Genomic DNA, 16,307 nt, shown 5'->3' with positions numbered 1-16,307 from the left:
TGACTTGGATTGCATTATAACTACATTGATTGCTTTGGACAGTGGCAATCTGGCATTGGTTCTCAGGAGGCTGGAGGGGCATTGAAGACTGATGGGAGTGGACTGAGTAAAGGAAAACCCTGCCTCACCAGGTAAGTGGCCAAGAAGGGTCATTGTCCTTAAGTGGTGTTTACATATTCCTAATCGGAAAAATGCCATCACAATGACTTATACTGAGGGCCTCTTAAGTGCAGGGCAGTAAGCGCTTTATGTGTATATTACTTACTGAATTCCCACAGTAACCCTGTGAGGTAAGTACTGTTATCCCCATTTTAGAGATGTGGAAACTGAAGCACAGAGAAGTGAGCATGTGCCCAGTGTCCCAGAGCTTAGTATGAGATTCAGATTTAGCGAGTCTGGCCCCAGAGTCCCCTTCTTACAATGGTCTGCGGTCTTTCAGAAACACACCTGTGTTCTCTGGAAGCTGTTATATTTTTAAAGCATACCTTTTGGTCTGGGAATTAGGTGAATGGGAGTTATAGATATGTTAATAACTTAAATACCAGAGAAGAAATTTTGTATAATTAAATATGTGACTTGAAACAATTCTGTTGCCAGACTCCTTGCAGGAATCCTCCTTCTGGTTTTGCTTTGTTAAAGTAAACGTGTCCCCCCCCCCCCCCCCCCGTGAGTCTTCTGTAGTGTTTTATTCTGGGTATTTTTCTTTGGAACCTACATGCATTCTGGCTTTCGCTCCTGCTGAGTAGGCAAACACATCTAGAGACAGCCATGGAGTAAAGGAAAAGAAAGCTTTACAATTTTAAATTGATTTATGTGGAAGCCTTTTCTGTGTTTCAAGAAAAAAGAAAAATAAAGCCCCTTCTATCCTTTCTATCTTAACTCCAGCTGTAGTAAACCAGGCCCATTTTGGGGGGTAGGCGTGAGCCTGTGGGAAGCACTCAGAACTGTAGGTAAATGCCACTGTGATAATCAAGTGATGTCCTCGAGAAAGCTCTGTTGTTAAGAAAGTGTACTTGTGTGGAAGTAAAACAAGGGAAAACTCCTAAGGTCACCAGACCCACCTAAAGTGTGTGCTGGAGTGAATGGTATTTTGAGGGCCACAGCTCTTAATTTCTGGTAATTCGTAGTGAAACAGCCAAAGTGTCCCAAACTGATTTTTCCTCCTTCTCACCATCTTTTGAATTAGCTATGTGTGCGTTGTGTGTGTGTGCGCAGACTGTTAATTTTAGCACTGGCAGAATTCTTTTAAATTAAAAAAAATTTTTTTTTTAACTTTTTATTTTGCAAGACAGACAAAGTGTGAGCAAGAGAGGGGCAGAGAGAGGAAGACAGAATCTGAAGCAGGCTCCAGGCTCTCAGCTGTCAGCACAGAGCCTGATGTGGGACTTGAACCCACGAACCGTGAGATCATGACCTGAGCCGAAGTCGGACACTTAACCGACTGAGCCACCCAGGCGCCCCAGCACTAGCAGAATTCTTAATGGCAGTTTTTGTTCTGAGGTTCTCTGTGTACAGTTAGCCTCTCCAGTGGCCCACACTCCAGCAAATCCTTTCTTCCTTATGCTCGTCTGCGTGCACAAGGCATGTGACGTTTATAATAACAAACACTTGAGGAACTCAAGAATAACATATAAAGAGGACAAAATATTTTCTCAAGTTTTCCTTATAATTTCTAAATTAGTTAAGAGTCAAGAATTCAAGGTTGCTAACCTAAATCCTTAAGTTGGAAGAGCCATTGTGAAGGGTGAGAGAACAATATTATTCTGTTACAACAGTGGGGGTTAATATGTAATGTTCCTCTGTAAATTATTCTAATCTAAGAATATTTTCTAACATTGCAGAGACTTAAAAAACAAACGAGTTGTGAGAATGCGTTGTGGATACAGATGGTATTGTTTTACCCCACTGAGACTTTGCTTCAGCATTTGAGATATGAGGGTCAGAATGTCAAAGAGCAGCATTTATTTTTAGCAGCTTAAGATCTAATTGGCAACCATAAAATTTACCCACTTAACGGGTATAAGTCCATGTTTTTAATATAGTCACAGAATTGCGCACCCATCACCACTATCTAAATTTAGAACTTTGTATCCCTCCAGAAAGAAACCCTGTGCCCATTGTTAATCACTTCCCATTCTCCCTTTTCCCCAGCCCTTGGGAACCATCAGCCTACTGTCTGTAGAGTTTGGGACATTTCATATATATAGAATCATACAATACCTATAGCATATAGCCTTTTCTGACTGCTTCTTTCACTTCCACATAATATTTCAAGGTTCATCTGTGGGAGTCGGTGGTCTATGCTGTTATGGCTGATATTCCATTGTATGGATTTACTACATTTTGTTTATCCATTTATCCATTGATGGACATTTGAGTTGTCCTCACAATTTGTTACAAATAGTGGAAGTTTTTGTATGGACTGTATTTTTATTTGTTGGGCATATACCTAGGAGCGGTCTTGCTGGGTCCAGTTATAATTCTGGGTGTAACATGTTGAGGGACTGCATACAGTAGTGTGTTAGTGCTATAATTCATTTTTTGTTTAGCACATGACATTATCTAAGGACCAGGAGCTTGTTTAAATCACCCTTGTTTAAGACTGTCCTGGGAGGGGAGCTGGGGTGGCTAAGTTGGTTGAGCATCCAGCTTTTGAATGTGGCTCAGGTCATGATCCCAGGGTCAAGGGATCGAATCCTGCGTTGACTCCACACTGAGCGTGGAGCCTGCTTAAGATTCTCTCTGTCTCTGTCTCTCTCTATCCCTCTCCCTCTCTCTGTCTCCTTCTCTCCCTCACTTGTGTGCTTGCTGTATCTCTCTAATTAAAAAAAAAAAAAACTGTCCTGAGATACTAGTCACTAACCCAGATCTAATATCAGATCCAAGTAGAAATTACAGACTATTTTCATGTCTCTATAGAAGAAATTTTATTATATACCTCTGTGAGATCATATAGATTCTGTATCTTGCTCTGTGTTTACATTTAAAGGGTTATTGTGGTAAAATATTAACATAAGATCTATACTAACTAAAATTTTTATCATTGCAGTAAATATGCCTAGTATAAATTACTATTGTAACCATATTTTTTTATTGTGGTAAAATATGTATAACAAAATTTACCATTTCAACCCATTTTCAAAGTTTATTGGCATTAAGTACATTAACAGTGTTGTGTAATCATCACCACCATCCATCTCCAGAACTTTTTCATCATTCCAAACAGTCTCTCTACCTATTCAGCATTGATTCCCCAATGTTCCCTTTCTCTAGCCCTTGGTTACCTCTTTTCTACTTCCTGTCTTTTAAGTGTTCACCTATTCTAAGTACCTTGTATAAATAGAGTCATAAATTTGTCCTTTTGTGTTGGGCTTATTTCACTGAGCATATTTTTTAAAGGTTTATCTATATTATAGCATGTATCAGAATTGCATTCCTTTTAAAGACTAAATAATAATCCATTGTACAGATATATACCACATTATATTTAGCTGTTCATCTGTTGATGGACACTTGGGTTATTTCCACTTTTTGTCTTTTATGAATAATGCTATTGTGACCAATGGTGTACAGATATCTTAGTTCTTGCTCTCACTTTTTTTTGGGTACATACCTAGGTGTAGAATTGCTTGATCAGATGGTAATTTCTCTTTTTAAGTTTTTTGAGTAACTGTCAAACTGTTTTCCTCTGCAGCTGCATAATTTTACATTCCCACCAACAGTGTTCTGATTTCTCCACATCCTCACCAAAACTTTTTTTCCATTTTTTCTCATTATAGTCAATGTAATAGGTATGAATGTATCTCATTGTGGTTTTGACTTGCATTTTCATAATAACTGATGATGTTGAGCATGTCATGTGCTTGTTTTTAGCCTTTTATATACCTTGGGGGAATTGTCTGTTCAAATCCTTTACCCATTTAATTGGCTTGTCCTTTTGTTATTTAGTTGTAGGAGTTCTTTGTATATTTTGATATACAAATCTAAGATTTGGAAATATTTTTTCCCATTCTGTAGGTAGTTCTTGCACTTTCTTCATATATCGACCCATCTTTGTATTCCAGGATAAATCCCAATAGGTCTTGGTGGATAAATTTTTTTTTAATATACTGTTGGATTTGCTTTGTTAGTATTTTGTTGAAGGTTTTGTGTATATTTCATAGGAATTTTGGTTTTTAATTTTCTTGTGATGACTTTTTCTGGTTTTGGTATCAGTGTATTGCAGCCTCATAGAATGTGTTCCCTTGTTTTCTGTTCTTTGGAAGAGTTTGAAAAGGACTGATGTTAATTCTTTAAAAGTGTGGTGGAATTTACCAGTGAAGCCGTCTGGTTATGAACTTCTTTGAGAGATTTTTGTTTCTTCTTGAGTCAGTTTATATAATATGTGTGTGTTTCTAGGAATCTGTCCATTTGATCTAGTTGACTAGTTTAATGTGTAGTTCATATAATTCTTCTATAATTCTTTTTACTTCTGCAGGGTCAGTAGTATGTCTCTTTCATTTCTGATTTAGGTTAATGTGTCTTTTGTATTTGTAAGTCTAGCTGCAGGTTTGTCAATTCTGTTCATCTTTTTTGAGAGGCCACCTTGGTTTTCATTGATTTTATTATTATTTTTATTTACTTCATTTATCTTCTCCCTGATAGTCATTATTATTTTCCTTCTGCTAGCTTTTGTTTTAGTTTTTGCAAATATTTATGCAGGAATCGTATTTCTCATCCTGTATAGTCCCTGAAGTCTCTATTTCTTAGCTTGTGTTCAGTCAGTGTTTTCATAGAGAATGCCTTCTTTGCCTATAAAGCTAAAAAACAAATAAACCTCTCCAGTTCTTTGCTGATTGGCCATGTGCTGGTGCCTGTTTTCCTAAGATAGTCAGACTTGCATCTAGTTTGGCATTCAGCCTGTGGTGATAGCTTAAAGTTTTCTCTAAGCTTGCATCCTGGGCATACCTGCCCCTTTCTAAATTTCCTTAGATACAAGCTTTTGACTGTCCTGATTTCCCAAAGAAACTCTTCTTGACTTTTCCCTCCTACTCCTTGGTAGTCTATTGTATGTTTCAACTATAATCCTTCACTTCAGGTATCTGCAGACTGTTCCTACACCTTCCATGTTTTGAGCAGTGCCAGCCACTCCTCAGCCTGGATGGGTTTGAGTCAGGTGAAACAGAGACCGTATCTTGTCCGTCCTTCAGATGGTCCCAAGATAGATTCTAACAGAGTTAAACCATAATTCACAAGTAAGGTCTGCTCTCCTTTTTCTAGAACCAGGGAACCTAGGTCCCATTTTGGGAACATAGACTGCTGCTACATCAGAGATGGGGTGGGTCAAGGACAAATGAAAATGCCAGAAAGCTTTCCTACCACTTAAGTTGACTTTTCCTTGATCCAGTATTCAGTCGGTTGCTCTGTTTTCCAGAGTTTTGATGAAGTTGGTTCGGACAGTTGGTGTTTGTTTTTTGATGTTGCGGTACTTACTGTAGGGGCTGTGGGTGGGAACATGGAGCCGCTTACTCTGCCATTTTGCGGACATTCCCCTCACACTGTCAGACCTGGATAGCTTCTGGTAGTCCGATTTCAGTGCCCACAGAAAGCATTTTATTCTACTTCTACAAATTCTGCCTAGAAGAGGTGCTCTTTTTATATATCCCTGGCAATCACCAGTTTCTGTTACACGATTTTCAGTATTGTTGTTGACTGAGTAGTAGCGTTAATATTTTTTCTAAGTAAATATTAGATTAAATAAATATTAAATATTAAATACTAAATATTTTTTAAAGTTTCGCACCTTAGGATCTTTATTTCTTATGGCCATGTTTTTGGGTATCTTTTTCTCCCTGTGCAAATGCACTTTTGAAATAACCCAAGGCAATGATAAATATGATTTGATTTATATACAATTTTATAGTTATGCATTTACTGGCAAAACTGAAGTACAGCTAAAATGGCCTTTTATCTATTCGGTGCAGATGTATTTATAATCAGTTTGCAGATATGGAAAGTTGGAATCATTTGGCAGAACATGTGGCTTTTTAAGACCTTACTGCCTTCTTATGTAACACGAGACGGTATAAGACAGAGTGTATTCAGCAGAAGACAAATTCTACCACTGCACACAAACTAGAAATGACCCCTTGATAAGAATTTGAGACCTTTAGATGTCAGAATGTATGATGTCTTTCTGGCGTTCTTTGGCTACTTTTTGTTCATCAGTCGTTTTGATACTAGATTGGGATCACTGTTCATTGTTTAGGAGTTTGACTTAGAAGCTAACCTATCACATTTATTCTGAAGACTGATTTGAGGCAAAAAGTGGAAAAACAGTTGGTAATAAATTGTTTATATGACATGAACCTGAGGCTGCCATGACCCTACACACTGCACACCATTTTCTCGGTTGTCCCTTACCATCCAGGTGTCAACTCAAAAACATAATTTGGTTAAAATTCTCCACTAAGGCATAGGAGTTAGTAGACTGTGCTTCTCGCCTTAAAGTAGTTATTGTCAAGGGAAAGGTTGAGTTACTGAGTACTGACCTGTTGCGTCAGGGGATTTTTTTGGGATTCAAGGTGAGTCTTAGCCCTGTTGGTACTTCTGTTTCTTTGCTGTCCGTATATATTATCTCCTTTGAACCTTAGATTATGGAGGTGAGAGGAGGTGGGATTTCCTTTACTTTGTAGATCAGTAAACAAAACTTCAGTGACATCATTTCTTAAGTAAGTGATGGTGGTGTTCTAGGAGCCAGGTCTCAAGTGTCTAAGGTTAAGTAAGGTTCTTTCTAATTTTTCACATCTGACAAGAGGATTTTGAGAAATAGTTGATTACGTGGTTAAAGAAGAACAGTGTAGTTAGAAAATAGTGGATAGAAAAGTGGGATGCTAAGAATCAAAGATCCCCACTATTATGGCGCGCGCGTGTGTGTGTGTGTGTGTGTGTGTGTGTGTTTATTTCTTTATTATAGTTGGTTAGGCCATATTTATTGTAGTTTAATGCTTGGTTTTTTTGAAAGGAATGAAATTAGAAATAGGATTTCTGTTAAAACAGTGACTTAATACAAGAACCTCTTGAATTTTCATTTCAGGTGTTTTTTTTTTTAAACTTCTCTTTTCAGACCTTTCATTTTCCACATAGGAATCCATAGGGAAGAAGACTTAGAATAACATAAACGTAGGGGCAGTAAAACCAAGGGAGAAAGGCTAACAACAGTTCTGAGCAAGTGCTGGGAAAAGAGCCTGAACACCAGGGGAGGAGAAAAGGGAAAAGTCTAGTGAGTGCTGCAGTAATTGACCTCATTCTAGCATGGCTGCTATGACACACAATTGCAGAGTTTGATACTGTAAAGGATCAGAGAACTGTTGGCTCTGCTTGAGGCACTTTCAAACCTTACTACTCTTGAGTTGAAGCAGAAGCCTGCCGGTGGATTGGCTACTGGCCATGAATAGGCTGACTCCATAGGGAAGCAAGTAGACCGCCGTGCCGGGTGATCACATTCCATCCTCCTCATATGCATCTTCGTTATATAGAAAGGGAGGCAGTAAGGGTGAAACTAAGATGAGAGTGACTCTTCCAGAAACTTTCCTCCACATCCCCATTTGGAAGGATAGGTCTCTAACTTACCAGGATGGCTGGGTTGGGGAATGGTTGTCTTTTTGATGTCTGTTTATCTTTGTTTTCACATTAATTTTTCCATGAAGGCTGGGCCAGTCACAGCAGAGAAGGTTTAGAACAAAATAAAATTTAAACCCTTCATTCAGCTCCGTGGTCTTGGATATCTTGCATACTGTCTCTCCCTCACTTCTTCAACTGTGAAATGAGGTACCAAGAGTGTATCTACCTTATCAGTACAATAAGTGAGTTTATGAATCTAAAGTGCTGACGACACGCTGCCTGGCACATAGAAGCGTTCTTGTCAGAAACTGAAAAACTAAGTAACAGACCTTGCAGGCAACAAAATGAGTACATACTGTATCCCGCCTGAATTAGTGCTCTTACCATATTCAGTATGTATTTTGTTACTCTTCATTTTTTAATTTTTCTCCTTAGGTTTTATTAATGAGACCTAATTTTATCACGGGTGTGCATCTCCAGCAGACACGGGGTGTCATCAGTTACATGACCAGGGAAAGACATAGTACACGCAGACTTAGGTGGATTTTGTGGGCTTCAGGTGAGAACCTGGAAAGTGACCCTGGCAACAAAAGATGCCAGGTCTCTGGTGTACGGGTCACATTTTTCCTGCAGCAGTAATTATGTATTAGAATTAAGAATCTATGGAAGTAGACTTGGTAATACATTATCCTGGGTAATAAAGGCTAGGCAGTGCTTATACTTTACACAAAACTGTTGTTGTTGTTGTTTTAATTTTTTTTTATGTCTTTATTTTTGAGAGAGACAGAGGGTGAGCTGGGGAGGGGCAGATAGAGAGAGGGAGACACAGAATCTGAAACAGTCTCCTGGCTCTGAGCTGTCAGCACAGAGCCCGAGGCAGGGCTCAAACCCACAGGCTGTGATCTCATGACCTGAGCCGAAGTCAGACGCTTAACTGACTGAGCCATCCAGACACCCCCACAAAACTGTTTTTAAAACCTTCTTGTGTTTGAAAGAATGCCAGTTATTAGGAGGACCTTCGGAGTATGGTTTGATGTTTTCTAACAATTTTTATTATTGAATTTGTTGATTTTTGATTATTTTAAATGGCCCTGCTTTTATTAGAAAATAATTTTAGGTTTTGACCACTTGGCTTTTTCATATGTCATATGTCATATGTCATATGTCATTAGTAAAATTCTCTTTTCCCTGTTTTCAAGTACAGGGGAAACAAATTCGATAAAATAAACCATTTCTCTTTAAGGAAGAGCTATTTCCTTTTTCCTAAAGTGGTATTTTTGGAGGCTTATGGTCCAAACAGATTAGCTGGGCTAAGAATGAGATTAAGTGATGAATGCATAAAAATGTGGAGTCTGAAGTGCTTATACTGGGTAGTTCGGCTAAGACTCAGCCACTGGATATATCTTTACTGTTAGTATGTAATGATTTAAAGAGTTCCTGAACTCATTGTGGGTCTCCAGACTTTTTTTTCTGGTTCTCCAGTGTCAATCAGACAGACCATCTTAACACGTTGAGGTGCAGTGCCTCACTGGGTTAACCACTAGGCCTTTTGTAATAACGTCCTCAAAATTTTTAGAAAATCAAAAGTTACATTTTTATAGAAGCCAAAACAACAACAAAGTTAAGTTCTTCTTTTGTAATTGTGGGGAGTAAAGTATGTTCTGTAATTTTTCAGTGCCACAGTGTCCGTATGAAAACCATTTTAAAATCCCAGTTTGGCTGCTTTTAAATGAAATTTGAAATAAAACCACTTAGTAACTATTATAATAAAAAGTTAGGATTTTTTCCCCCTTTTGCAGTTGATCAGTTTTGAGTCTCAAGTGACAGCTTGGAAATTTTTAAAGCCATTAAGCTTCAGAGTAGGGGCTGCCTGAGGATGGTTCCTGTGGACTAAGAAGGTGATGGAGTGGGAGACTTTTTTCTGGGCTTACTATGAGGTAGGCGTATTTATAACTGTTTAATTTGATATAGTAATGTGCACTGTCTGCTTCTTCCTCCTTCCCCTTCAGCTTTTTGTATTCCTGACTCTTGGATTCAGTTCTCTGTTTTCTTTCAAGAATTTCTGGAAGCTATCTTCTTTAACTTCTGTTTATAATTAGGTAGTTTCCTGTCTCAGAAAATAAAAAGGGAGCTTCTTTATCTTGGGTCTGTCACTCAGAATTTTTCTGGGTCACTGTTTTTTAAATATAAAATATGATGGAGTCAGATTACTTTTCCAGATGTGACGTTCTGTGAAGGGAGAGGAGCCGAGCTTGATCCTTCCATAGACCTTCCTCTTGTTCTCTTCACTCAGCACCAGGTATTCGCTAGGACCCAGATCCAAAGGCAGACTAACCCTTTGTTCTTTTCTTTCTTCTTTGTTAGTTAAGCCAACCAGAATTTTAATTGCAAACTCCATGATATAGTTTAATACATATTTTGCTGTTATATAAATAATATTAAATTCTAAATTCTGACCAAGACTTGTGATAGCTTCTAAAGTGAGGAATTAATCAGTAAGATTTAATAAGGGCTTAAAATGCTGCCAACATTGTAAAGAATTGTGGGGTTCCCTAGATATATTCATATTATAACTAGAAAAATAAAAATATCTAAAAGAAAGAACAAATAAGGTGCTAAATCTTGCTCTCTTGTGTAAGTGAGTACAGTCCCAGTATAGAGGATGGTGTATGTGTCCTAATTATAGGCAGTGGTTGGGAAAAGAATCGTGGGTCCATCCTAATCCTGGCACTGGGTATTTTGGCTGCCCTTTGCAGGATTTGCGAATTTCAGGTGGGCAGAAAGGGTTAGTGACGTGCTAGATGCGAATAGGAGACATCATGAGCAAAGGCATTGGACAGGAATCAGGCTGGGGTAGGGAGAGGGAGGGTTATGGTAGCTTTGGGATATGGACACTGAGAAGACTCCGTAAGAGGTGGAAGCTGTATTAAGGTAGGCAGTGGTGGTGGAGAGAGAACTTTAAATCTCAGGCAGAGGAGTTGAAGTTAGAGGGGGAGATAGTTAGAAGTCTTCAGGCTTTTCTTCTTCTAGCCTTTAGATGTTATTGATTGTTGATTTGATGCTTAGAGCCTTTGCATCTTATAACCCTGTGAGCACTGTGTCTCCCTCTCTGCGCCCCCCCACTCTTGCTCTGTCTCTCAAAAATAAACATAAAAAATTAGTTATGATTAACAGGCAACAGAAATCCCCTTCTCATGTGGCTTAAACAATAAGGAATTTATTGTTTTCAATTCAGAGATTTGCATTTTCTTCATAATTGAATATTTCTGAAATTGAGACATTTTGAACATTTACTTAAGTGAATAGAATGTTGGTTTAGTTGACAGCATCCCCTGCTTGATGATTCATAAAATAATGATGCATCCAAACTGCTGACATTTTTTTAAATGTTTATTTATTTTTGCAAGAGAGAGAGAGAGAGAGAGAGCACGTGAGCAGGGAGGGGCAGAGAGAGAAGGAGACCCAGAATTCGAAGCAGGCTCCAGGCTCTGAGCTGTCAGCACAGAGCCCAATGCAGGGCTCGAACTCACGAACCGCGAGATCATGACCCAAGCTGAAGTCGGCCGCTTAACCGACTGAGCCACCCAGTTGCCCCTGAAATGTCTTAGTTGAGGCAACATGATGTTATCTCAGATATCGGGACATCTGATGGATAGAGTGGATCCATGATTGGTTATTTTTTTGCCTTGATTATATCAGCGACTGAGTGTGGCAGATAAGTTTTTGGCTTGCTCTCTTATGACTGTGAGATGGCTGTAAAGGCTCTAGGCATCAAATCTGTGTAATCAAAAAGATCTAAAGTCCAGAAGAGGGAAGGTCCCTTCTTTGTGTTCATTTTTAATAAGCAGAATTTCCAGAAATGACCCTCCTTGTTCAGAATCATCATATGCCTGTTGCTAAACCAGTTACTGACGAGACAGGGATTAACATTAATGGCTCAGTGGTTCTTAGACTTGTGTGCACCAGAATGACCTGGAGAACCTGGTAAAACACAGATTTCTGGGCCCCGCTCCCGGAGTTTCTGATTTCAAAAGTTTACACTATGAACTTGGTGTTTCTCCCAAGTTCTTCCTGTGTGATGCTGATGCTTTTGATCCAGGGAATGGAAGTGGGCTCAGTCTCTTGAAATTTGTGGCTGACTGATACCCAAACAGAATCAGGCTTTTGTTAACGAGTAAGGTGGGCCAGTGGAGAAAGGTAGGCAATGTCCATTTCTGCCATGGTCTAATCAGTATTTCTCCTAGATATTGTAACACACTGAGAAGGGTGATTGTTATTGTGGGTTGTACAGAATATATTACTAGTAGTAAACTAAGCTTTGAGAATGGTTTTCTCATATAGAGTAGATCAAGTAGATTGAAGACAATGTTATTTTCTGACATGCTTTCTTGCAGGGGAGAGAAGAGGGTGGCTATTTATTCAGTGAGGGCACAGGGAATGTACACCTTTGGAGGTATAGAGTGCGTATTAATGATAGCTGATATGTATTAACTCATTTAAACATCAAACTGAATCTATGCGAGAGGTAATATCTATACTTCCCAAAGGAGGAAACTGAGGCCCATAGCGTTTTAAGTAATTTGCCCAGGGCTTCAGAATCATGAAGTTTGGCCTCACAACCTACACTTTTAACCATACGTTCTACTGTCAGGCAGGCCCTCTGTTGCCGGAATGGTAAAGCTGAGAGCTTCATTATGTGGTTTTGGTTCTGCCGGTGTGGTGGGATTGGTGTTGTGGTAATTATTCCCTCTCTTCCTTTCCTTCCTGGTTCATAGCTACTTTTATTTTAGTGTTATTGATACATTTGAGCATAAGTGTGGAACTTAAAACATTGTTAGTAATGTCTGCCAGCTTTTTGCCATCTATGCATGTTGTAAACCTGCCTTCCTTTTCTTTTTGCACAATACTAGAGGGAAAGAAAATTGTATGGATAGGATTGAACATAGAGACTGGTTAAATATTTGGTTTTTCTGTTGTTATTGAATGTTATGATGTGGAGGCTAATTATGTTTGTAAGAGGGGTTGTGTTGGCAAGTAACAAACTAACGTGAAGGTTTTTAGTTGCTCCAGAAATACTGGGAAAGGTAAAGAAACTTTAGGCGCAGCTTCTAGACATGACTCCCCAGAAGTAGACTGAAAGATTGGGCTGCTGCATTTCTTGCCATGCCCTGCTTAGTTAGCACTTTAAGCTGTAGCCACACAGAACAACTGGCCTTGGTCTCTCACTTGTAGGTCTTTGTGCAGGCTGTTGCCTTTGCCTGGTTTACCCAATCCTCTTTTCTTGGCTAATGCTTCTTAACCCTTGGCTCGCATTCTCAATTTTACTTAAAATATTTTACTCATCCTCCCATCTTAATCTCCCTTAGACAGTTCTGTGAGTCCAGAGAGCTCCCGATCTCCCGTTGCATGCTGTATCCCACTGTACTTAACCATTTATTACTGCTTATTGGTCTTTCTTTCCCCACTCCCCATCGCATCCTAGTGCCTGGCACAATGTGATGCTTGAATGTAAAGAGTTGAGTGGTTCAGATTTAAAAAGTCACTAATGACACTTCATTGTCAAGAAATAGATGCCACTCACTAATGTCTAAGATGTCATTTATAATTTCCATAATTATAATTGACTTGACAGATTTTTGCCTTGTTTTGAGTATACCACCTTTTTTAAAATGTTTGTTTATTTTTGAGAAAGCACAAGCGGGGGAGGGGCAGAGAAAGGGAGACAGAGGATCTGAAGTGACACGGCTGACAGCAGTGAACCTGATGTAGGGCTTGAACTCACAAACCGCGAGAGATCATGACCTGAGCTGAATTTGGATACTCAACCTACTGAGTCATCCAGGCGCCCCTGAGTGTAACACCTTTTCTCATATGTCTAATGTAACTTACTGGAGATTGGACAGCACATCTGTTTGCTAATAATTCTTCAAAAGTTTGGAAACTGGGAATCTGAGAAGTTTGTAACTACATGAAAAAAGACTCAAAAGATAAAAAGTTTAGTTTCTGAATAATTGTAGGTTTACAAAAAAGTGGTAAAGACCATACAGAGAGTTCCTTTATACTCCCCGCCCAGTTTCCCCCATTTGTGAACATCTTACATGACATCGTACCTTTGTCCAAAGTAAGACCCCAGCATTGGTACACTGCCATTGACTAAACTCCAGATTTTATTTGGATTTCACCAGTTTTTCCATTTTTGTCTTCTTTCTGTTTCAGGACTCAGTCCGAGATACAAATTACATTATGTCGTCATATCTCCTTGGTCTCTTCTGGTCTGTGATGGTTTCAGTCTTTCCTGGTTTTATCATGCCCCTGACAGTTGGGAAGTACTGGTCAGGTATTTTGTAGAATGTCCTTCAATTTGGGTTGGTCTAATTTTTTTTTTAATCCATGATTAAAAAAAGTTCCGAATTTTTGTGAGACTACTGTGGGGATCAAGTGGCTTTCTTGACACATCACATCAAGGAATGCATGATACCTTCATGACATCATGGGTGAGGTTAACCTTTGGATAAGTAGCTAATCCCTTGGTTAAGGTGGTGTCTTCAGGTTTCTCCACTGTAAAATTACTATTTTTCTCTTTTCTACTCTGTTCTTTTTTTTTTTTTAAGTTTTTTGTTTATATATTATTAAGACAGAGAGAAACAGAGCATGAGTGGGGGAGGGGCAGAGAGAGGGGGAGACAGAATCTGAAGCAGGCCCCAGGCTCTGATCTGTCAGCACAGAGCCCGACATGGGGCTCGAGCCCACAACCGTGAGAATATGACCTGAGCTGAAGTTGGACACTTAACTGACTGAGCCACCCAGGCGCCCCACCACTCTGTTCCTTTGAAGCAAGTCACTAAGTACCCATGCTCAAGGACTGTGGGTACTGGGACAGGGGATTAAGCTCTGCCTCCTGGAGGGGGCAGTGTGTGCATATGTTATTTAGAATTCTGTGAAGGAGATTTGCTTTTGCTGTCTGTGCAGTTACTTTGTTTATATTGATGGCAATTTAATGGGTCTCAAGCATGTGACAGATAACTGTACTAATTTATGGGGCAGTATTTTTAACTTTTTTGGGGTCACATGTGTCTTGAGAAACTGATAACTGCTATAGACGTTCTCTCCAAAAAACAGAAGATATACAAATATTTGCTTCTAATTTTAGGGGTTTCACAGATCTTTGAAAACTCTTAGAACTTCAATTAAGACACTGTCGTCCAGGTATTTAGAACAGCCGAAGAGACAGGCAAGTTAAAAAAATAGAAAAGGATGTGTTGTGTGCAGTCAGGAAATTAAAGTATTATGGGAATACAATTAAGGGAGTAGCTTTACTTTGGGTGTAGGGAAAGCTACAGAGAGGAACTACAATTTGAATTTGGCATTGAAAAATGAGAAGGATAAATCAACAAGAGGTTGGAAAAACATTCTAAAGCAGAAGGAACACGGGCAACAAAGACGTGTACAAAAATGCATGCCGGAGGAGCTAGGTCTTGCACAGTACGGATAAAGTGGGAGATGGCTTGGATATAAAATTGGTGGAGAGGTAGGAGATGGTATAGAATGGAAAGAGATTTGGATAAGTTCTCAGTTGATAAAGTTCGAAATATTTAAATGAGCATTTACTGGTTTTGTACACAGATTATTTTCACCTTTAGTTTTATGGCTCAGTAATTTACTTGCATCTTACATGCATGAGTTAAGGAGTCACTAGAACATGAAGAAATGCAGACCTCTGTCACAAGAAGCATGGATATGAAGGCACTTGGTGAGGGAGACAATCTAGAAGAGATCATGGGGTTCATAGTTCTAAGTTGGGAGAGACTTGAGTGTGTTTAAATGAAAAGAATGAGCCAATAAAGAAGGCAAGTGGATAATTGAAAAGAGGCTCCTGAAAAGGAGGAAGGGTTGATCTAAGAATAGTTTGCATTAGGAAATAATCTAACTCATACTTAATTGGTTTTGTACATTTTATTTAGAATGATCTTACATGTAAGATGTAACATTTGACTTCAGGCCGTGACCTGATCTTCCATCTTACTGTATTCAGTGTGCTTAATTAATTTCTTGTATTAATGTATTTAAGGTGTTTCCTAAATTCTGTGATAGAAAAAGTATCAGAGAGTCCATGCCCTTTGCAAAGAACTTGGTTGAAGTAATTAGAATATAGGTCAGATATATAAAAGGATCAAAAATAAATATATTATGTGAAATTCTACACTTCTTTCTCATGTTTTGGGCTTTAGCCTTTGGCCAGAGCAGTCACTCTATCATCATCTTCTTCTCCTTCTTCTTCTCCTCCTTCTTCTCCTCCTTCTTCTCCTCCTTCTTCTCCTCCTTCTTCTCCTTCTTCTTCTCCTCCTTCTTCTCCTTCTTCTTCTCCTTCTTCTCCTCCTTCTTCTCCGCCTCCTCCTCCTCCTCCCCTCCTCCTCTCCTCCTCCTCCTTCTTCTCCTCCTCCTTCTTCTCCTCTTCCTTCTTCTCCGCCTCCTCCTCCTCCTCCCCTCCTCCTCTCCTCCTCCTCCTCCTTCTCCTCCTCCTTCTTCTCCTCTTCCTTCTTCTCCTTCTTCTTCTCCTCCTCCTTCTCCTTCTCCTCCTTCTCCTCCTCCTTCTCTTCCTCCTCCTTCTCCTCCTCCTTCTCTTCCTCCTCTCCTCTCCTCTCCTCCTCTTCCTCTCCTCCTCCTCCTCCTCTTCTCCTTTTTTTTTTTTTTTAATATTTCACAGT

General features: G+C 39.3%; 1 long non-coding RNA gene across 8 annotated transcripts in view; it reads left to right on the top strand.

The window, feature by feature from the left end:
* LOC115290805 overlaps positions 1-16,307 on the top strand; it is an 89,241-nt gene that overhangs the window by 19,872 nt on the left and 53,062 nt on the right. Inside the window, exon 3 of one of the 8 annotated variants that reach the window (XR_003908220.1) lies at positions 13,819-13,939. The exons of 5 other annotated variants lie outside the window; for them this stretch is intronic. This is a non-coding gene — a long non-coding RNA (uncharacterized LOC115290805). Of the gene's footprint in view, positions 1-42; positions 132-13,818; positions 13,940-16,307 lie in introns of those variants that run through there. 2 more of the 8 variants (XR_003908217.1, XR_003908224.1) reach the window with 2 other exon arrangements.

This window comes from Suricata suricatta, chromosome 1, assembly GCF_006229205.1.
Source record: "Suricata suricatta isolate VVHF042 chromosome 1, meerkat_22Aug2017_6uvM2_HiC, whole genome shotgun sequence".
Lineage (NCBI taxonomy): Eukaryota > Metazoa > Chordata > Mammalia > Carnivora > Herpestidae > Suricata > Suricata suricatta.
The sequence above is the reverse complement of the archived record's forward strand: the minus strand, read 5'-3'. Positions and strand labels throughout refer to the sequence as shown.